Source organism: Macaca nemestrina, chromosome 8, assembly GCF_043159975.1.
Source record: "Macaca nemestrina isolate mMacNem1 chromosome 8, mMacNem.hap1, whole genome shotgun sequence".
Lineage (NCBI taxonomy): Eukaryota > Metazoa > Chordata > Mammalia > Primates > Cercopithecidae > Macaca > Macaca nemestrina.
In genome coordinates, this window is record NC_092132.1 from 28,012,740 (window position 1) to 28,033,590 (window position 20,851).

A 20,851-nucleotide genomic window follows, 5' to 3' on the forward strand; every position below is an offset into this window, starting at 1 on the left:
AAGTTAATTAACATATCCATCACCTCACAACTTGTCATTTTTTTTTGTGGTGAGAATGTTAAAAATCTATTAGCAATTTGAAATATACAATATATTATAATTAACAGTGGTCACTATGCAGTGCAATAGATCACTAAAACTTATTCTGTGATCTAATTGAAATTTCATAATCTTTGATCAACATCTTCCCTTCCTCAGTCCCTCCTCCTTCCTCCTAGCCTCCGGTAACCACCTTTCTATTCTCTGTTTATACGAGATCAACTTTTTTAAGATTCCACATATAAGTGAGATCACACAGAATTTGTCTTTTGGTTCATTTCACTTAGCATAGTATCCTCCATTTCTATCCATATCGACATGAGTGACAGAATTTCCTTCTTTTTTAAAGGCTATATAGTATTTCATTGTATATATACCACCTTTTCTTTATCCATTCACCTATTGATGGATACATTGGTTGATTCTATATCTTGACTATTGTTAATAATGCTGCAACGAACATGGGAGTGCAGGTATCTCTTTAACATACCAATTTCATTTCCTTTGAATATATACTGAGAAGTGGGATCATTGGATCATATGATAGTTCTATTTTTAGGTTTTTGAGGAACCTTCAAACTATTTTCCAAAATAGCTCTGCTAATTTACATTTTTACATTCCCCCAATAAATTCTTGCAATCTCTCATTAGAGAGAAGCTAGGGGACCACTCATGCTTATGAGAGAAAGGAGGCATTCCCTCTGCCTTCATCCATGGCTTGCTTCAGCATTACCTTCAGACTAGAGTGCTCCCCTTACAAAGAGGGTGTAAAAGTTCTGCTTGCTTAAATAGGAAAACATGTACTCCCTGTGCCCCCTTCCCCAGCTTGCTCTGGTGATAATTCCAGCCCTGAAATCTCTTTAGGAAAAGAGGTTGAAGACCTCTGCCTGCAAGAATAGAAGGGATAACACTCTTTGCACCCTCATCCTTGGCATTCTCTTGAGATAAACTCCTACAATCTCTCATTAGAAGGAGGCTGGGGGATCTCTCCTTGCCTGAAAGGAAAGTGGGTGCTTTCTATGACTTCCTCCCTGGCTTGCTTTAGGGATATAACCAGACAGAAGTCTTCTGCTAGGAGGGTGTGAGACTTCTGCTTGCTCAAACAAGAGAGAAGGCCCTCCCTGTGCCTTCTTCGCTGGCATGCTGCAGCAATAAGTCCAAATCTGTAGACATTCCCCAGATGTTGTTTCCACATGCATTGCGTACCCTCAACTTTTACAGTCTTCACCTGAGGAAGTGACTCTTAAATTACCTAACTCTAGGAGTTGATGGGGCTCTGTCCTCTTGAGTCTGCTAGACCACACAGAATAAAAAAGTGACATTTAAAGTTGCAAACTTTCATCAGCTGTGTCCTCAGGTTTAAAGTGAGCAGTCTGAAATAGAGTACAGGCATATGCCTCACACTCTCTTCTTGGTGTAGGGTAGAATGTTTGGGAGATAAACTCTGGCTCTCATCTTCTCGCCAAGGAAAGAAGTAACTGTAACACACATCTGTAACCCCAACCTCCCTAGCTATACCCCAAGGGACTGGCTTCTATCCCATCTCTCTTGAGGCAATAACATAACTCAATACTTTCTAATTTCTTGAGAGGCAGTAAGAACAAACACAGGAGACTGGACAAGGACAAAGAATTTAGAGGCATCTAGAATCTTTGGCTGAGCTGATTTGAGAGAAACATCTTCTGTACAAGACCAGTCTGACAAGAGTGGGAGAGGTGTTTTTTTATCTTATGTGAAGAAGCCAACATAGAGTCAAAGAAAATAAAGAAATGGAAATATGTTCCAAATAAAAGAACAAGATAAATATGCAATAGAGATATGCAATTTACCTGACAGGAAATCCAAAATGATAGTCATAAATATATTTACTGAGGTAAGGAAAGCAATGTGTGAACAAACTGAGAATTTCAACAAAGAAATAGAAAATATATAAAAGTACCAAACATAAATCACTGAGCTGAATAATACAATAATTGAACTCAAAAATTCAATAGAGGGATTCGACAGCAGACTAGATTAAGCAGGAGAAAAATTTAGCTAATTTGAAAATAGGTCACAGAAATAATACAATCTGAGGAATAAAAAGTCAAAAGAATAAAAAAGTAAAGGCAACCTAAAGTACTTATGGTACACCATCAAATTTACACCAGAAGAGGAGAGAGAGAAAGAGATGGAAAATGTATTCAAAGAAATAATAACAGACAACTTTTGAAGTCTGAAGAAAATAGAAATCTGGATCCAGGAAGTTCAATGGACACCTGGTAAGGATAAATTTAAACAGACCCACGCCAAAACACATTAAAATCAAATTGTCAAAAGTTAAAAACAAAAGGATATTGAAAGTTGCATGGGAAAAGCAACTTGTTAGATACAAGTTACATACAGAATCATGTTACATACAAGTTACATGCAAAAATTAGAGTTTCTAACGGAAAATCTGCATGTCAGAGGGAATGGGATAAGATATTCATAAAACTGAAAGAAAAAAGTTCTGCCAAGCAGGAATACAATACCTAACAGTCCTATGCTTTAAAAATCAAGGGGAGATAAAACCTTTCTCAGACACACAGAAGTTGAGGGGAATCTACTACCACTATACTTGCCTTACAAGAAATACTAAAAGTAGTCCTTCAAGCTGAGGGACAAGGTCACTTAAAAGTAAGCATATAGCCAAACTGAAAACACTCCTATACTGTAGTGGTGATGTGAACATCAATTATATCTCTATAAAAATTAAAAGATAGAATTATTAAAAACAACTATAGCTACAATAATTTGTTAAGGGACACAACCTGTAAAATATACAAAATATGTCATCAAAAACAAATTGTGAGGAGGGGAGTGTAAAAGTGTATAATTTGTGCAAGTGATCAAGGTTAAATTGTTATCAGTCCAGACTAACCCTTGGTTTTATCCAGATTCATAGAGGGGGTATCCATGTCTCTGTTTTAATTACCTATATTTGCTATGGTCTGAACATGTCGCCAAAAATTTATATGTTGAAACATAATGTCCTAATTTATTTATTTATTTTTATTATACTTTAAGTTCTAGGGTACATGTGCACAACGTGCAGGTTTGTTACATATGTATACATGTGCCATGTTGGTGTGCTGCAGCCGTTAACTCATTAACATTAGGAGATATACCTAATATACCTAATGTAAATACCAACATACCTAATGTAAATGACGAGTTAATGGGTACAGCACACCAACATGGCACATGTATACATATGTAACAAACCTGCACGTTGTGCACATGTACCCTAGAACTTAAAGTATAATAAAAATAAATAAATAAATAAATAAATGAAGCATAATGACCAATGTGATAGTATTAAGAGATAGGGCCTTTTTGAGGTAATTATATCATGAGGGTGCAGCTCTCAAGGATGGGATTAGCACCATTTTAAAGGAGTTGAGGGAGTAGATGCACTGTCTTCCACTCTTCTGCCAGGTGAGAACACAATGCTTATCCCCTTTTGTTCTTTCCATCCCTTTTGCCAAGTGATGACACGTAGGTGGCCCATCTACAAGAAACAGTCCTTCATCACATACTGAATTTCCTGGCACATTGATCTTGGACTTTTCAGCCTCCAGAACTGTGAGGAATAAATTTGTATTCTTTATGAATTACCCAGTCTCCACCATTTTGTTACAGCAGCACAAACAGACTAACACACATTTCTTGGCCACATTCTTGGAGTCTTTTTTTCTTTTTTGAGGGTGGGGTATGAAATTCATGGGGTATGAATTCTAAACCTTGACCCTTAATTTTCTTTATCTAGATGTCTTATTTTATTTCTTAGAGAAGAAACTGTCCAGGTATCTGTCTTGTCAAATTTTTGCACTATTTTAAAGGCTCCTTGGAGAAATGGTCAGTGTTGGCAACAGTAGATAAAACATTCCTAGGATTTATACCAAAGAATGTGCAATTTCTTCACTCCATTTCATCTATGAGAAGAGACTACTTGGACCCTGGAATTAAGCCCTAGTACATTTACTATTTCATCATCAGAGATTAAGGGAGGTGTTGTTGATTGTTGTTAATATTCATCTTAAATTGGGAGGCCTTTATTGTATCACTTGAGAGTAATACTTAGCTTCAGGCTGGGCGCAGTGGCTCATGCCTGTAATTCCAGCACTTTTGGAGGCCAAGGCCGGTGGATCACGAGATCAAGATATCAAGAGCATCCTGGCCAACATGGTGAAACCCTGTCTGTACTAAAAATGTATATATATACACACACACACACACAAAAATTAGCTGGGTGTGGTGGTGCGTATCTGTAGTCCCAGCTACTCGGGGGACTGAGGCAGGAGAGTCACTTGAACCCAGGAGGCAGAGGTTGCAGTGAGCTGAGATTGAGCCACTGCACTCCAGTCTGGCAACAGACCAAGACCCTGCCTCAAAAACAAAAAAACCCCAGAAAACTGAACTGCAATGTAGTTAAATGACTTTGTTTATGGTCTTTTATTTGGATATTTGTAGGTCACTGGACCTTTTAGCTCTCAGGTGATATTCTTTCCACTATAAAATTGTGATATTTATTTAACAGATTAAAAAAATCCTGACTATGGCATAAGTGTTTTTAAATTTTGGCAGTGCTCGTATGTGCACCCACATGCGCACAAGGACATGTATGTTTCCTTAGAACATTTTGCATATATTTTCAGGGAGTTCTGGGGTCTTACCACCCATTTTTGGATCCCTCATTAAGAACTTCTGTTGTAGGTATAGGCTCAGTGCAGGAACAATATCAAATATTTTAGCATTGCCTTTCTTCAAATACTGGTAGAAATTTTTTTTTTTATTTGTTTGTTTGTTTCTTTTTTCTTTGTTTTCCCCCCAATACTGTCACCTTAGGGTCCAGGCAAATTTTCCACCCAATAAGGCAAAAATATTTTTGCTTGCTGTGTTAACTTCAACCAATTTCTTAAAACTAATCCAGCCTAGAAAAATCAGCCAGCCAAATGGTGTCAAGACAATTCCTGGCTTAAATCAAATACCACATTGCAGACTTTTTTTTTCACACCTTTGCTGGCTCTTTTGTAGTAACACTTTTATTCCCCCATTTCTTCCTGTATTATTATTATTTTTTTATTTTTTTTTATTTATTTTTTTCCTAAGACGGAGTCTCACTCTGTCACCCAGGCTGGAGTGCAGTGGCGGGATCTCGGCTCACTGCAAGCTCCGCCTCCCGGATTCACGCCATTCTCCTGCCTCAGCCTCCCGAGTAGCTGGGACTACAGGTGCCCGCCACTTCGCCCGGCTAGTTTTTTGCATTTTTTAGTAGAGACGGGGTTTCACCGTGTTAGCCAGGATGGTCTCGATCTCCTGACCTCGTGATCCGCCCATCTCGGCCTCCTTTATTATTATTATTATTTTTTTATTTTATTTATTTTTTTTTTTGAGACGGAGTTTCACTCTGTCGCCCAGGCTGGAGTGCAGTGGCCGGATCTCGGCTCACTGCAAGCTCCGCCTCCCGGGTTCACGCCATTCTCCTGCCTCAGCCTCCTGAGTAGCTGGGACTACAGGCGCCCGCCACCCCGCCCGGCTAGTTTTTTGTATTTTTTAGTAGAGACAGGGTTTCACCGTGTTAGCCAGGATGGTCTCGATCTCCTGACCTCGTGATCCGCCCGTCTCGGCCTCCCAAAGTACTGGGATTACAGGCTTGAGCCACCGCGCCCGGCCTATTATTTTTTAATACAAAGGCTTTCTAGTCTGTGTTCCTAAATACACTCCATGTTTATCAGGAAACTTTGCCCCAAGAACAGCAGCCAATGAGTCCCTCCACTGAAGACTAGGATAATTGTACAGCCATAATAGATGTTGTTTGGAAATGAATTTGAACATTTGTTATATTTCATGAAACATATTAAACACTATCAAAGTGCCAATCAAAGAGGCCGAATCTCACTGATAAATGAGATGCTGGCAAAGAGTACTTTGGGGATACTGAGGATGGAACAACTAACAAGATTCCCTCCTTAGCACCTCCAGAGTGAAACAAAGCAAAGTGGAAAATTTCCTTAGCACTTCTGAGGTCCTGTGAGTCTGCAGCGACAGATGGTTAGTGAATCAGGGAAGGCAGCAAGAATAGGGGTAGTAGCTCTATTAGTCAGTATTACAGGTATCTGAGTCTTATATATAAAGCACACCTGTTCAAGAGAAAGTGGCTTCCCTGACCCCCTTTTTCTTCATAGTTATCCTCAGGCTAATTGTTGGCTCTTCCCATTTCATTCCCTATTTAAGGAAGGCTTTGATGTTCCTTTCTAGCAAATGTCACCCTGGGAATGCACAACCTTGAGGGTGATTGCCTCCTTAAACTCTGGTCCTAGTTGCCTCATTTGCCTTACCTAGTCCTGACCCAGCCTAGAGTTAAAGGGCTAGAGAGGAAAAGAAAGAAAGGGGGACTTGCTGTCTGCTACCCTATAGCAAAGGTTTCCAAAGGACAGTTGTGTGTTCACTGAAGAGAGGACTGTCTCCCTTGTTTCTCCTACAATGCTTGGGCACTCCCACCACAAGAAGACCTGTAAAGATGCTGAGGTGGAAGACACCAGAAATTTGATTGATGCTGGTCTCACACTTGACCTTGGCTGTCATTGATTTGAAGCAGCATCTCCAGGACACTTCTCTCCCATGTGATATGAAGATTTAGGTTTGCAACAAGCACTGAAACATTTCTTCCATTTCCTTCTTACGACCTTCTCCTCCTGTGAATCTCAATCCAGCGAGGGAAGGCATTGTTGCCCAGGCACTATACCTGATCAATTTCCAGAGGAATATGCTGTCCTCATTCACACAGAGGGGACGGAAACACTGCTGCTACCATTTCCCAAGGTGATTTACAGTTAAAGAAAGCAATGATTAGCCCAGAGTTGGGAAAGCTTACTATAGATACTATCATCATTACTATAACTCATTACTCATGCCTTGTTTTGATTTTGCAAAGCACTTTATTTGTATACTCTCATCTTATCCTCAAAATAGAGCCTGATAAAAATTATATTTATCCCAATTGTACAAATGACAAAACTAAAGCAGAGAGAGTTAAAGCAGCTTGCCTAAGGACACACAGTAAGCACTAGTGGAGGAAGACCCTGAACAAAGTGTTCCAAGCTAAAATTCATTCTCTTTCCACCACTGAGTACTGCCTCCTGCACCATCAGGAAAGAGCATTTCTAGCATAAACTTTCCAGGTGTCCTTTATCTCCCACAAATGGGAGATGTAAGTTGATTACAGCAACATTTGTAGGGTTATTTTGTGCCCGGTATAATGATAGGTGCTTTTGATGGTTAATTTTGTACGTCAACTTGACTAAATGATGCCCACATGACTAGTAAGACATTATTTCTGGGTGTGTCTGTGAGGGTGTTGCTGGAAGAAATTAGCATTTCAATCAGGAGACTAAGTAAAAAAGATCCACCCTCACCAAGGTGGGTGGGCATCATCCAATCTGTTAAAGACCCAAATAGAACAAAAATGCTGATGAAGGATAAATTCAGTCTCTCTGCTGGAGCTGAGACATTCATATTCTCCTTGACCTTGGACATTGGTGTTCCTGGTTTTTAGACTTTTGGACCCAGAGTGGGACTTACATTGGCACATCGATTCTCAGGCCTTCAGACTGGCACTATATAATACCACTGGTTTTACTGGTTCTCCAGCTTGCAGGCAGCAGATTGTGGGATTTCTCAGCCTCCATCACTGCATGAGCCAACACTTATAATAATTCTCTTCTTATATATATTTGTAAATATCTAGATGCTATTGGTTCTGTTTCTCTGGAGAACCCTAATACCGTGCTAAAGATAAATTGAAGAGTAAGATTATCTTCCTTGCTCTTAGGGAATTTTTAGAAGAACAAGTGGCTACTTCTTTTTAGGTTCCATGAATTTGTTTATTTATGTAACATTTCATCCTGTGTGAGATTTTGCTGTTGATGCTGGACTCACCTTTGCCATCCAGCTTCGTGTGTCTCGAGTCCAGGGACCATCTCCTATAACCCTTATGCCCAGCATAGTGATGAAATAAGGCAGGTGCTCATAAATATGCATGAGTTGATTGATCAACTAAAGGACAACAACAATGACATGTGTTTGTGTATGTGACAGTAGGGAAGTCCTGCTTTGGGACTTTTAACATGCCGAGCAGTTTTTCTAACTCCATTTCCCTAATTCCCTAATGCAAATGAAGGTTTGCTTGGTTCCCACAGGAGACACTGAGGCACTTTCCACTGCAGATCTGTAGCTTTCAATGCAGCTTGTTTATGCAGATCTTGGGCAGATAACGGAAAGTGGCTTCCTCCTCTCTTGTTCTAGCGCATCCTCACAGTGCTCAGATTCTCCATTGTACCAGCTCCCTCTCTGCCATCAATTTCAGCTTCCATCTTATCTACTTACTCCGATTCCTCATGTTTTATACATCCTTTTCGGGCATTGAAGACTTATCAAGCACCTCTTGAAACCTTAACTAAAGAAGGCCTGCCCCAGGAGAACCATGTCACATCTTCAAAGAATTCTAACAAAGAAGACGGTGAAGGGTAGGAAAGCCAGGCCATGGCAACTATTCTTCCCTTTGATCCTCTAAACTACATTGTAAGTGTGACGGCTCAGAATCTTTCCCTCGAGACCCCTCACTATTTTTGTAATGTTATGCCAGTTACTTCACAGCCTCAGATGTGTTTGTGTGTTTGGGGCTGTTTTGGGGAAGTAGGTGGCAGGCTGGAGGGACTTGGTGGGGGAAGATGGGGAGGAGGGATGTGTGAAGAAAGAGGCTAGACAGAGCGTGGCAAGCCCACCACGACCCTCAAATCCTTTCTCCACTACTCCACAGGGGGTGAAAATATCAAAGAAAATTCTTCCGTTCCTACAGAGCTGGTGTCTGACAGCTTCTAGAACCTCTAACCTTTGTTTCAGGTATTATTGGCACATTCTTTAATTTGTCCTCAGGAAGGTGGGTAATTAAAGGTTATGAGATTTGGGCAATTATCCAGCCTCTTCCTTCCTAGTGGCAGACAGCAAATATTAAAATGCTGCTCCGTATTTGCCTCTCTGCCATCAGCAGACTTGTTCCCTTTCACATGGATCGTATCCTTTCATGCCACACTTAATTGGGAATAAAAAAGGCTTTTCATGCTCTTGTTCACCTCTCCAGGATTTTTTTCACCTCCCTTTCTGTTTCCTGGGGGGAGGCGTGTGAACGAATTCAGCCTTATACCGTTTCAGCCCTTGCTCCCCGCTCAGTACCAGCTGGCGTTGTTCTACCATTTGGCCCTATAAATATTTTGCATTCAAGGAGCTGTATGTGCAAGCAAGCTTGTTCTAAGCTCTTTTGCTTTTGTTTCAAGAAAATGAAAACCAGCCTCCGTGCTCAGCCTTAGCAGTTTATGCCTAATGAGTGGAGAAAACACACATTTAATCAGCTCTCATATGTCCTGCTGCACCTCCGCAGTGAGGCTCCCTTTCCCACGTTCTCTAGGGGACCACCCTTTGCCACCTAATCACCTGCAAACTCATAAGCAATGATTTACTTTTGTTGCAGAGGGTGATTCCCCCTCACCCATTCCCAGTGGGTTCTCTCCAGTCGATCAGCAGATCAATGAGAGAAAGTATCTGTTCTAATTAACTGGGTTAATTTTCCTTTATCAGTAGTCATTGTTTATTAAGCCGAATGTTGACAGGCACTTTGCATCTCTCTACTCTTCTGAACTACTATACTAGGTAGGGATATTTTGTCTCCAAGTTTTGCAGATGAGGAAATGGAAACTCTGAGGTCGAATAACTTACCCAGAATCACATAGTCAGTGGTTGAGCTGAAAGTCCAATGCAAATTTACTTGAATCCAAAGCATCTGCTCTGTCAACTGTATGATGACAGAGACAGGAGCAGCTGACATTTCCAATAATGACCCAAAGGAGAGATTTCTCCTTATTAAGCATAGGGTTGAAATTTACTCTTCACTGCTCAGATGTGCAAGAACTGTAACTTTTCCTTTTAAATAACAGGTCTTATCTTGCTTTAAAATTCTTATTCCTGATGATTGTGTGTGTGTGTGTGTGTGTGTGTGTGTGTGTGTGTGTGTGTTTGGAGACTGAGACATAGGAAAGATGTTTAATAAAAGTAACTTAGTCTCTCTTAGTTTAATATACTCTCAATATAAACATATACCATATATGTATATCTATGTGTATATGTGTACATAATGTATATGTGTATACACACATACATACGTATATAAATTTAGTGGTGTGTTGGTCAATGTTTCACAATCAGCTTTCTGGGACAGGGAACTCCTAGTTTGCAGCACTTTTCAATTTCTATGATGTAAATATTCTCACTATGGTCAATTTCAAGTTGCCAGCGTGATTATACTGAATGTGCAACTGGGAGGAGATCACACAATTGGCCTTCACTAGCAAAGCAAGCCAGCCCATCACACCACTCTCCTTCTCAGGAGCGTAAGATTCAACAGACAGGTGGGCCAGTGGCTCTTTAGGGACACCAACCTAGGGTACCAGGAATCAAAAAGTCCCAAGTCCTTTTTGAGGCATCCTAGGTTTCCAGGAATCTCTCAGGAGACGGAGAGAGAGAGGGAGAAAATATGTGCTGTCTAGGGTGAGTCTATAGCTATACAACATGCATCATTTCTATAATTTCTTTTCCACACATGAAACATATAGAGAGATTATATATATTCAATCTAAGGTTGAACGTCCCTAACAGAACAGTTTCAGTCTTTCAGGGCTTCTCATTCCGCTTCCACCTTTTGAAGCCATCACCTGGGTATGCGTAAATCAGCAAAGAAGATCCGTGGGCTCCAGGGCTGAGACTGCCTCTAGCTCATCTGTGGCCCCAGTGAGAAGTCCCAAGTCCTTTTTTGATTCCTAGCATCTAGATTGGTGTCCCTAAGAAGCCACTGGCCCAGCTGTCTGTTGGATGCTATGCTGACATCCATTGCTGGTAGCCAGGCATTCTGCCATCAGCTCCAGCTACAAGGCCCTTACCTGTGCAGCCTTATTTCCCTGGCCTTTTGGTGCATCAGTCCAGCTGATGTTCTCTTTACCCAATGCTGCTGTGGGCTGTAATCGTTTGAGGCATGCTCAGGCTTTCCCTAAAACCTTGCTACTCTGGGTAAAGTCAGCGTGGCACCTTTCTGTGTTTTAAGTTGTTCTGAAATGCCTTTAAAATCCCCATGTTCGGAGAAGTGGAACACAAGCTACACACTATCCTCTATTCTTTGCTTGTTTCCTGACCGAGGCTTTGATTCTTGAGGGTGGCAACTGTGTTTTCTTTATCTTTATAACTGAGAGTCTAAGAACAGTATCAGAGCACATAAGCATTTGTCAAATGAATGTGCCAAACAATAAGAGAATGCTGGAGTAATTCTGAACAATGTCTCGCAAATTGTAAGAATTTGGACAAAACCATCGATTCATAGTAAGATTAAAGAAAAAAAAGGGAGAGTAACCATCTCAGAGTCAGCTCAATATAGAACAAGAGAAAAAAAAATCCAATTTTTGACCTACTGTAGTGTGTGGTTCCGTTCAGGTGCCAGCCACTCACAAATTGCCTCCTGTGTCTCTGCCTGGGACCTATTCTTTAATCTCCGAGGTCCAGTACAGCAGACATAAGAAAAAGGAAATGCTTACTGCCTTGTTAGGGAATGGATTAGGAAATTTCATGCACCTTATCAGAACCAGCAGAGATAAGTAGGTTGCAGGATAGTCTTTCAACGCTTTTAAAAACCCACCCAACAAGACCCCAGCACAGCTGAATAGAAAGCTGATCTTACCATAGCATACATTTGCATTATCGATCCACTGGCGAAAATACTTTTGCAGCAAATTAAACCAAATGCTTCCTCCAAATACACAAGGTTTCAAGTATCACTTTGTTTACATGTGTACATGTGTGCGTGTGTGTGTGTGTGTGAGTGTGCACGTTTAAGCAGTTTTGCACAACTTGGACTTAAGCTTAGGAGAAAAATCTCAGACTGGGTTCGAGAGAGCCTGTCTTTCTTCCCAGCTGTCGGTAGGGGGAGCTCACGCTTCATGCACAGCTGGAGCCTGTCTGCTTGCTGGAGACACAGATCAGATGAAGAAGGCTGAGGTGTGTAAGGGGAGGAAGAGAGAAGATGCAGATTTGGGCGTGGGAGGGAGATTAAACAAAACTAAACAAAAACACATATTTCTTTCAAATGACATCACTTTGGCCAACTGTCTTTTGAAAGATAGAAAATGTGGGCTGTCTAGAGTAAGTTCATAACTATGCAACGTGCATTCCTTTCTATCATTTGTTTTCCACACATGAGAAAGCTTTTTTTCTGGGGAAAGTGCGTTTTTTGCTGGAGTTACATGATTTTCTGAACTGTGTGTATGAGAAACAAGTTTCCTTGTGACATTTACCAGTGATGTTCGAAGTATTGGCCTGGTAACTTTAACCTCATGTGCTAAAGAGGGTGGGAGACAGCTAAGAAAGCAGCATGAGCATTGGCTTTGATGAAGACGGAGGCTTTGATGAAGACGGAGGCTTTGCCTGCGAGCAGTTTCAGGAGAGAGGGGTTAGACGGAGGCCTTCATCAGGCCCTGCCACGGGAAACGGAGCACAGCGTGTTACAATTGATGTTACTGGGAGAGTAGTCATGCACGTGCACATGTGTTCGCGTGTGCATCTCTGCATCTCTGTGCACATGTGAGAATTGTATGTGTGTGCGTACTGAGTGTGTGTGCTCTGCATCAGTGATTGAGATCAGCTACAAATCCATAGCAGAAATTCTGCCAATCGCTTCAGACGACCTGTAAGAAAAAACAAATAAGTAAAAACATCACAAGCATGGAGATATTTTTTAAGAGAAAAAGCTTTATTATTTTTTCATCATTTTTGATACAGTAAAACCGAAAGAATGAAAGCTTTTTAAAAATGGCTCGCAGTATTATTATTATTTAAGTAGTGATAGTTTCTGTTGCCATGTATTAAAAGATCTATGCCTAAATATTGACTAAAGTTTAGGATGAAGTTGCTCCTAATTCGGGTATTTAATTCTACTTACATCTGTAGCTTCCTTTAAAAGCAGAGTTTGCTGACTTAATATATCTTTGGCCACACACACACACACACACACACACACACACAAAGGATGGTGGTGGAAGGGGATGGGGATGTGAGGGAATGCTCCTTATGTTTTTCCAAGGTTTGGTTTTCGCCTACTGTGTGTCGATGCTCCCTGGGGTCCTGCCTGGTGAAGTATGGTAACCGTTGGAGAGTAGCGCCATCTTGTGGCCACTCTGGAAATTAAGTCTAGAAATAAACAGCCGACAAAACGGCCAACATTTGAAGTGTCTGGTCTGGGATTTCCAAGTAGTTGGGCAGAATCAGTTGAGTTAGAATCCCCAAGCCTCTCTTAGGCAGGGATGGGGTGGGGGGATCAGATCCCTCTCACTAATACCTGAGGCTAGCTTTTCACTTATGCAGATTCGTGTAAGTTTTTTGTTTGTTTGTTTCAAGACAGGGTCTCGCTTTGTTGCCCAGGAAAAAGTGCAGTGGCATGATCATAGCTCACTGTAGCCTCCAACTCCTGGCCTCAAGTGATCCTCCCACCTCAGCCTCCTAAGTAGCTGGGGCTACAGGTGAGTGCCACTATGCACGGCTAAGTTTATTTTTTGTAGAGACAGGGTCTCTGTATGTTGTCCAGGCATTTGTTGAACTCCTGGCCTCAATCCCCTTACCTTGTCATTAGGCTTTTAAAAGCCACCTTCCTTCCACTTAGTGTGAGTGAGCTTAAAATCCAGTCCTGACAGAGTTTCTGATAAAACGAGGAGATTCCTGGGAAATAGGGGAAGAAGAATCAACGTATTTGAACTGGGATAGAGGCATGAAAGTAGACCAGGAAAACAGCACCTCATTTTTGCCTAGTTAATTTTCTAGAAACGAACCTAACAAGAAATCTTTGAAATGCTACATTCTCAGATGCTGTAGGAGGAGCTGTTGCTTCATGGTCAAATTTACTTGGCCTATTTATGAATTTTCTTCTTTTTTAAAATCAGAAAACAGAATTGTCGACTTTTTCTTTGTTAGATGCCCTGCAACTGAAAGATTTGTAAACCAATAATGTAGTTGTTCTTAATAGGTTGTATTTTCCAGATCTGTTTATCAAGTTCAAAAACATTTATTGTCACAATGTAGTCGCTTTTTGGGATGAGTTACTGTCCCATGGAAGCAAGTAGTGTTTAGAAATCTTTGGAGAGAACGCTTTTTTTGTGTGAAAGAGGTTAATAACATATTTTTCTGGTTCTACATTTCTAGTGAATGGTCTTGAAGTGATGTGTCTTATTTTTGAACAGTAAACAATATTTTTTAAATAATTGTAAGTAACATGAGATAAGTCAGAGCCTTTATCTTCATTTAACATATGTTCATATGGAAAATGGATGCTCATATGTCATCTTGGAGCAAGTGGCAGAGTATCTAAGGTCACTCAGAATCAGATGAAATACTTCATATCTCAGCTTAGCTACTTACTAGCTATATAAATATGGACAAATTGTAAAATAATATGAATCGTGTTTGTAAAATTGGAGCAATATTACCAGCCACAGAGGGCTTTTTGATAATCTGGAGATAACATGGGTAAAACATTTAGCACCTCTTTATTATAAGAAGGAAACAGACAAATTTCTGGATCCAGATTCCAGACAAATATTGATCATCATTCTGCTTCCTAACGCAACTTTAGTCCAGTCTGACCTTAGAGGAACCTCAGATATTTTTAATTCCTTGTGGAAATCATCACAGAAGACAAAGGGCATTCGTAGTTTGGCTAAGTTATAGAGAATACCTTTGTTTTAACTACAGAGGGTAGGAATTTGAGCCAACAAAATCTCTCTACTACAAGGATATAGCAATGCCTGAGAAACCAGGGCAGCAGGAGTAAAATTTAATGGCAACTTTTTCCCTGGATTCCTTAAAGAGCAGATGTTTATTTTGTTAAAATTGGCTTGAGTGTCGTATAATTTTGACTTGAAAACAAATCTCTAATCACAGTCGAGTGTTTGTTTCTTCATTTTCCAAACTACCACTTTCCCCATCCCCAGCTCTACTTCAATATATTCCCAGAAATTTTTTAAGAAGTTAAATCCCAGATGAGCATGCATGTTGGAGAGATGCTTACAAGCAATCTATAAGCTGCTCCAATAATCTTACCAGCAGTCGAGGCAGCTGCTTGTCAGCCCGATGTGGTCTCAGTGTTTCAATAACCACGCACAATAGGGCCACACACGTTCAGCTAGTTTTATTTTCACTTCCCTTTGAAACTGGAATGGTATTGAACATCTGACAAATGGGAAGGGATTAAACTGACAGTGGGCTGATGTTAATTTCAAGCTTCAGAAATGACATTGTAACCAATAAAAATTTCTTTAATCTGTTAAAGATGAGAAATGCTTGGCTGTTTCTGATAAAAAGAAAAATGTTATAATATGTGTTACAATTTATGGAATCTGGGCTCTGTGTGTGTGTGTGCCTCTGCACCAATGTGAGCCGGTGTATATGCTGTGGGTAAGAATGGCAGGTGGGGATTAAATAGCTTTCAAAGATCTCTTACAAGCTTTTTTATGAAGTCAGGAAGCAGAATATTAATATTTTCTCTGTTTCATGGATGGGGAAACTGAAGCTCAGAGAGTTTAAGGACTTGTCTCTGTTCTTATAGATATTAGAAACAAATGTGAATAAATTAAGAGATGTCCAAGTTCAAAGGAGCCAGCTGTTAGTTCAGGCAAAATCTTATCTAGAGTTCATCGTCGTTGTATGCTCTGGGTTCTGAATTAAACCTGAAATGCAGGTAGGTATTTCTGTTCACTCACAGGGTCTGAGTGACCTCCCATCGGTCTTGATCTCTGTTAACATTTGGCATTGTTAAGTAATGTTTGCTTCCCTTTAAAACTCTCCCACTACAGAACCTTTGTACTAACACTCGTACTTCTTCTTCCTCTCTGTTTCTTTTCTTTATTTTTTCAGTACTTTATTTCCTTCTATTTCCTAAATGTGTGTATTTTCTAAAAATTTGAACCCAGTCCATTTCCCCTTTCTCTCTTGAGGAGAAATTTCTTGGTCATTCTGGAGGCTAAGTGAAAAATGGGTCTTGTGATCATATAGCTAGGAAAATACTTTCTATGACCTCTTTGTTGTGAAAACATTATCATACCCAGCAGCAAATCAAAGGCTGATGCAAATCAATTTTTCTTTGTAAGACTAGCATTTTCTAAATGTATTAACCTATAAAACTGTGTTAGTTAAGGCAATACCATGTGTTATCACAAAGAACCCCAAATGTCAGTCACTTAACACAATAAAATGTCTTTCTCATGCAGCAACCTGATGAGGTCCCCCCTAGTCTGGGAGATCTTCTGATCTACTCTCCTCCATGTGGTGACTCACAGACCCAGGCTCTTTCAGTCTTATTGCTCTGCCCTCCTGTAGGTCCTTGGTCTCTCCCTTCAGTGGGCAGATGATGGAAAAAAAAAAAAAGAGTGGAGGACAATGAGGAGTTTTTTAGAAAGCATATGGAAAGCACTTATCATGCCTGCCCACATTCCATGAGATATTTGGCCACACCTAACTGTAAGGAAGATTTGAAAATGTAGTCTAACTTAGGAGGAAACGAAAATTGGCTTAGATGAACATAGCAATCGCTGACTTTTATTGCCACATTCTTTCTCCAAGAAACAGAACAGACTTTCTATCAAGGTAAACATTTTAAGTCCCATCCATTCAATGCACTCCATGACCAGAATCTATAGGTGATGTACAGTCATTCTACTATGCACAGATGTGGTTCCTTTTGGCCCAGCAACCTGTAAAACTAGAGATAAGTTACCCTATACACTTCTGCTCCAAAACACTCAAATATAAAATAATGAAGATTGTATAGGATAACTACAGTGTAAACTTTCCTGGCGCTCCTGGCTCCACCCTTTACAAATTTCTTCTTTATTCATACTTGAAGCTGGTGTTCCTGCCCATGCTAGTTTGGATCTACCATGGCAGTTTTAAAGCCTAGCAAATAATCACAAGATTATTAGACTTGGCTTGGGATTCTTCTGCAATAAAAGATTCTCCAAAACTTGGCAGTTTCTAATCTAAATGTTTCCATTTACTTTTATTTATCAATAATCACAGTCAAATCTTCTTTTTTCTAGATACAATTCTTAGTCCTGCCTTATTTCTCCTTTACCCCAATGCCTTTTTCTCTTTCCCATGCTTTCTTATTTTCTCTCATCTTAGTGGAAACCGCTTGTTAGCTACCCAAAACATGAGATTTGGTGAGGGAGTAACTCTTTTAACTGGTCTTTGTCTCAGAGGGAGTTATTAGCTGAGAATCATATTGAGCTTCTTATACTTAAGACTTTTTTCAATTTGGAATCTTACTATCGGGAATCCAGAAAGTTAGCCTTTCCAACTCTATAAAACACTTGATCTCTATATTTTCACTATTCCCCTATAAATCTACTTTAAAACAGCTGATTATTTTTCATTAATAATTAATTTGTTTGCTTTGCATACCATGAAATTCATCCTTTTAAAGTGTACGTTTCAGTGGTTTTTAGTATATTCACAGAGTTTTACAATGTAAAACCATATGACTATCTAATTCTGCAATATTTTACTTACCTCCAAATGAAATCTGATGCCCATTGGCTGTTAATCCTCAATCTTTCCCTTCCTACCACTCCCTAGAAATTACTAATCTACTTTCTGTCTTTAGGGATTTGCCTATTTTGAACATTTACTGTAAGTGGAATCATATAATATCTGGCCTTCTGTGTCTGGCTTCTTTCACTTGGCATAACATTTTCAAGGTTCATCTGTGTTGGAGCATTTATCAATACACAAGTTGTGCACTTCTTTTGTTACATTTATTCTTAAGCATTTTATCTTTTTACATATGTTAGAAATAGAATTGTTTTTTCTTTATTCATTCTACCAATCTCTACTTTTGGATTAGAGTATTTAATCAATTTACACTTAATGTATTACTGAAGTGATAAGATTTATGTCTGTCATTTTGCTATTTGTATTTTATGTCTTATTTTTTCCCTCTATTCTTCCATTATGAACTTATGTTAAATAGATAGTTTTCTTTTAATTTCGTTGTTGTGTACTATTCAACTTAATTCCATTGTTGCACCATTTAATGCCAATGTTATTTCTTTTATTATGTATTTTGGGTTATTTTCTTAGTGATTTTCTTGAGGATTACAATTAATAATTTAGTTTATAATCTAATTTGGATTAATACCATCATGATTTCAACAGTATGCAAAATCTTTCCTCCATTATAGCTCTGTCCCCCTTTCTGCCTTTGTGTTGTTAGTCACAAAAACTATATGTTTATATATTGTGTAAGTACTGCTTTTATGTAATTCTCTTTCAATTGAAACAAGAGAAAGAGTTAAAAACACAAAAAAATACACTATACTGTTTTTACATTTACCTATATAATTACTTTTTCCTCCGGTTTGCAGATGGCAGATTGTGGGACTTCTCAGTCTCCATAATCATGTGAATCAATTCCTATAATAAATATTCTCATAAATACATATATTATATTTTCTGCCTCTCTAGAGAATCCTAATACATTAAGTAATATTCTATTACACAGATATGTTACAATTTGATTATGCATTCAAATGAATGGGATTCTCCCAGTTTTTTTCTATTACAAATGAATCTGCTGTGAACATTTTGTTTTGTTAACATTGATTGAAATTATCATTTTTTCTTTCTTAGTTTGTTAATATGGTGAAATACATTGAATTATTTTTCAGCTGTTGAACCAAACTTACATTAGAATATCTTTTTACTTCCTTTCAACCTATTTGTGTCATTTTCTTTAGAGTATGACTTAGAGGTAGCACATTGTTGGGTCTTGACTTTTTATTCAATATGACCATCTCTGCCCTATAATTGGCAGATTTAAATGATTTACATTTAATGTGATTATTGATTAAATTTATAACATTTTGCTATTAGTTTTATATTTTTCTAATCTGTTTTTTGGTCCCTTTGTCCTCTTTTTGCTTTCTGTTAGAATAATTGAGTATATTTTATGGTCTTACCTTCTCTCCTTTCTTGGCTTACCAGGTGAACAGTTTTGTTCTTATAATGGTTGCTTTAGGGTTTATTCCATAAACTTTTCTGTGTTCCAGTAATATTAATAACTTTCTATATAGTAAAAGAAACTTAAGACAGTTTGTTTCAATTTTCCCCTTTTAAATAGACTTTTGTGCAGTATTTGATATGCATTTTACTTCTACATTTTCTCTAGCCCATGATTTTTTTTTTCTACTTTTATTTTAGGTCCAGGGGGTAAATTGTGTGTCACTGAGACTTCGTGTGCAAATGATCCCATCACCAAGGTAGTGATCATAGTACCCAGTATGAAACTTTCCAACCCATGTCCCTTTGTCACCCTCCCCTCTCAAGTAGTCTCCAGTTCTATTGTTCTTATCTTTGCTTCCCTGTGTATTCAATATGTAACGCCCTGGCTGGGTGCCGTGGATCACGCCTGTAATCCCAGCACTGTGGGAGGCTGAGGCAGGTGGATCATGTGAAGTCAGGAGTTCAGTATCAGCCAGGGGAACATGGAGAAGCCCCAGCTCTACTAAAAATACAAAAATTAGCTGTGTGTGGTGGCACGTGCCTGTAATCCCAGCAACTCAGAAGACTGAGGCAGGAAAATCACTTGAATCTGGGAGGCAGAGGTTGCAGTGAGTCAAGATCATGCCACTGCACTACAGCCTGGGTGACAGAGCAAGACTCTGTCTCAAATATATATATATATATACACACACACACGTGTATATATACACACACATATGTGTGTGTATATATATTTGTGTATATATATTATGTGTATATATATGTATATATGTATATATAGTGCCCAGTTATAAGTGACAACATGCAGTATTTGGTTTTCTGGTCCCACATTAGTGCACTTAGGATAATGGCCTCCAGCTGCATCCATGTTGTTGTAAAGGACATGAGCTCATTTTAATGGCTGTGTAGTATTTTGTGGTGTATATGTACCATATTTTCTTTATCCAGTCCATTATTGGGCATCTTGGTTGATTCCATGTCTTTGCTATTATGAATAGCACTGTTTTCAACATATAAATGCAAGTGTCTTTTTAGTAGAATGATTTGTTTCTCTTTATAACCCACAATTTATTATTTTTATTTAAGTAGTAAATTATCATAAAATTAAAAAGAATGTTTTATCTTTACCTATGTTTTTAATATATGCTAGTTTTCTTCATCTTTGTGTAAATCCAGATTTTCATCTGATATCACTCTTCTTCCTTTTAAGGGATTTCCTTTAACATTTCATATACTTGAGGTTTATTGATAATGAACGCTTTCTGCTTTCATATGTCTCACAAAGTCTTTATTTCACCATTAGTTTTAAAAGGTATTTTCACTGGTGATATGGTTTGGCTGTATCCCCCCCAAATCTCATCTTGAATTGTAACTCCCACACTTCCCACATGTCATGAGAGGAACCCATCTGATGGTTTTAAAAATGGAAGTTTCCCTGCCCAAGCTCTCTTTGTCTGCCGCCATCCATGTAAGACATGACTTGCTCCTCCTTGCCTTCCACCACGATTGTGAGGGCTTCCCAGCCACATGGAATTGTAAGTCCATTAAACCTCTTTCTTTTGTATACTGCCCAGTCTCGGGTATGTCTTTATTAGCAGCATGGAAATGGACTAACACAACCGGAAATAGAGCTCTAAGTCAAAACTTT

At 39.1% G+C, this 20,851-nt stretch overlaps 2 long non-coding RNA genes across 17 annotated transcripts in view; one reads left to right on the forward strand and one right to left on the reverse strand.

Moving 5' to 3' along the window:
* The window catches only part of LOC105475937 (uncharacterized), a 459,161-nt gene that overhangs the window by 180,962 nt on the left and 257,348 nt on the right, over positions 1-20,851 (forward strand). For 13 of the 16 annotated variants that reach the window (XR_011606791.1, XR_011606795.1, XR_011606792.1 and 10 more), the window contains one exon: positions 19,402-19,460. This is a non-coding gene — a long non-coding RNA (uncharacterized lncRNA). Of the gene's footprint in view, positions 1-13,231; positions 13,422-13,551; positions 13,674-15,570; positions 15,884-19,401; positions 19,461-20,851 lie in introns of those variants that run through there. The other 3 variants (XR_011606802.1, XR_011606803.1, XR_011606804.1) reach the window with 3 other exon arrangements.
* The window catches only part of LOC139355767 (uncharacterized), a 46,280-nt gene continuing 38,143 nt past the window's right edge, over positions 12,715-20,851 (reverse strand). Inside the window, exon 4 of the long non-coding RNA XR_011606805.1 lies at positions 12,715-12,842. This is a non-coding gene — a long non-coding RNA (uncharacterized lncRNA). The remainder of the gene's footprint in view (positions 12,843-20,851) is intronic.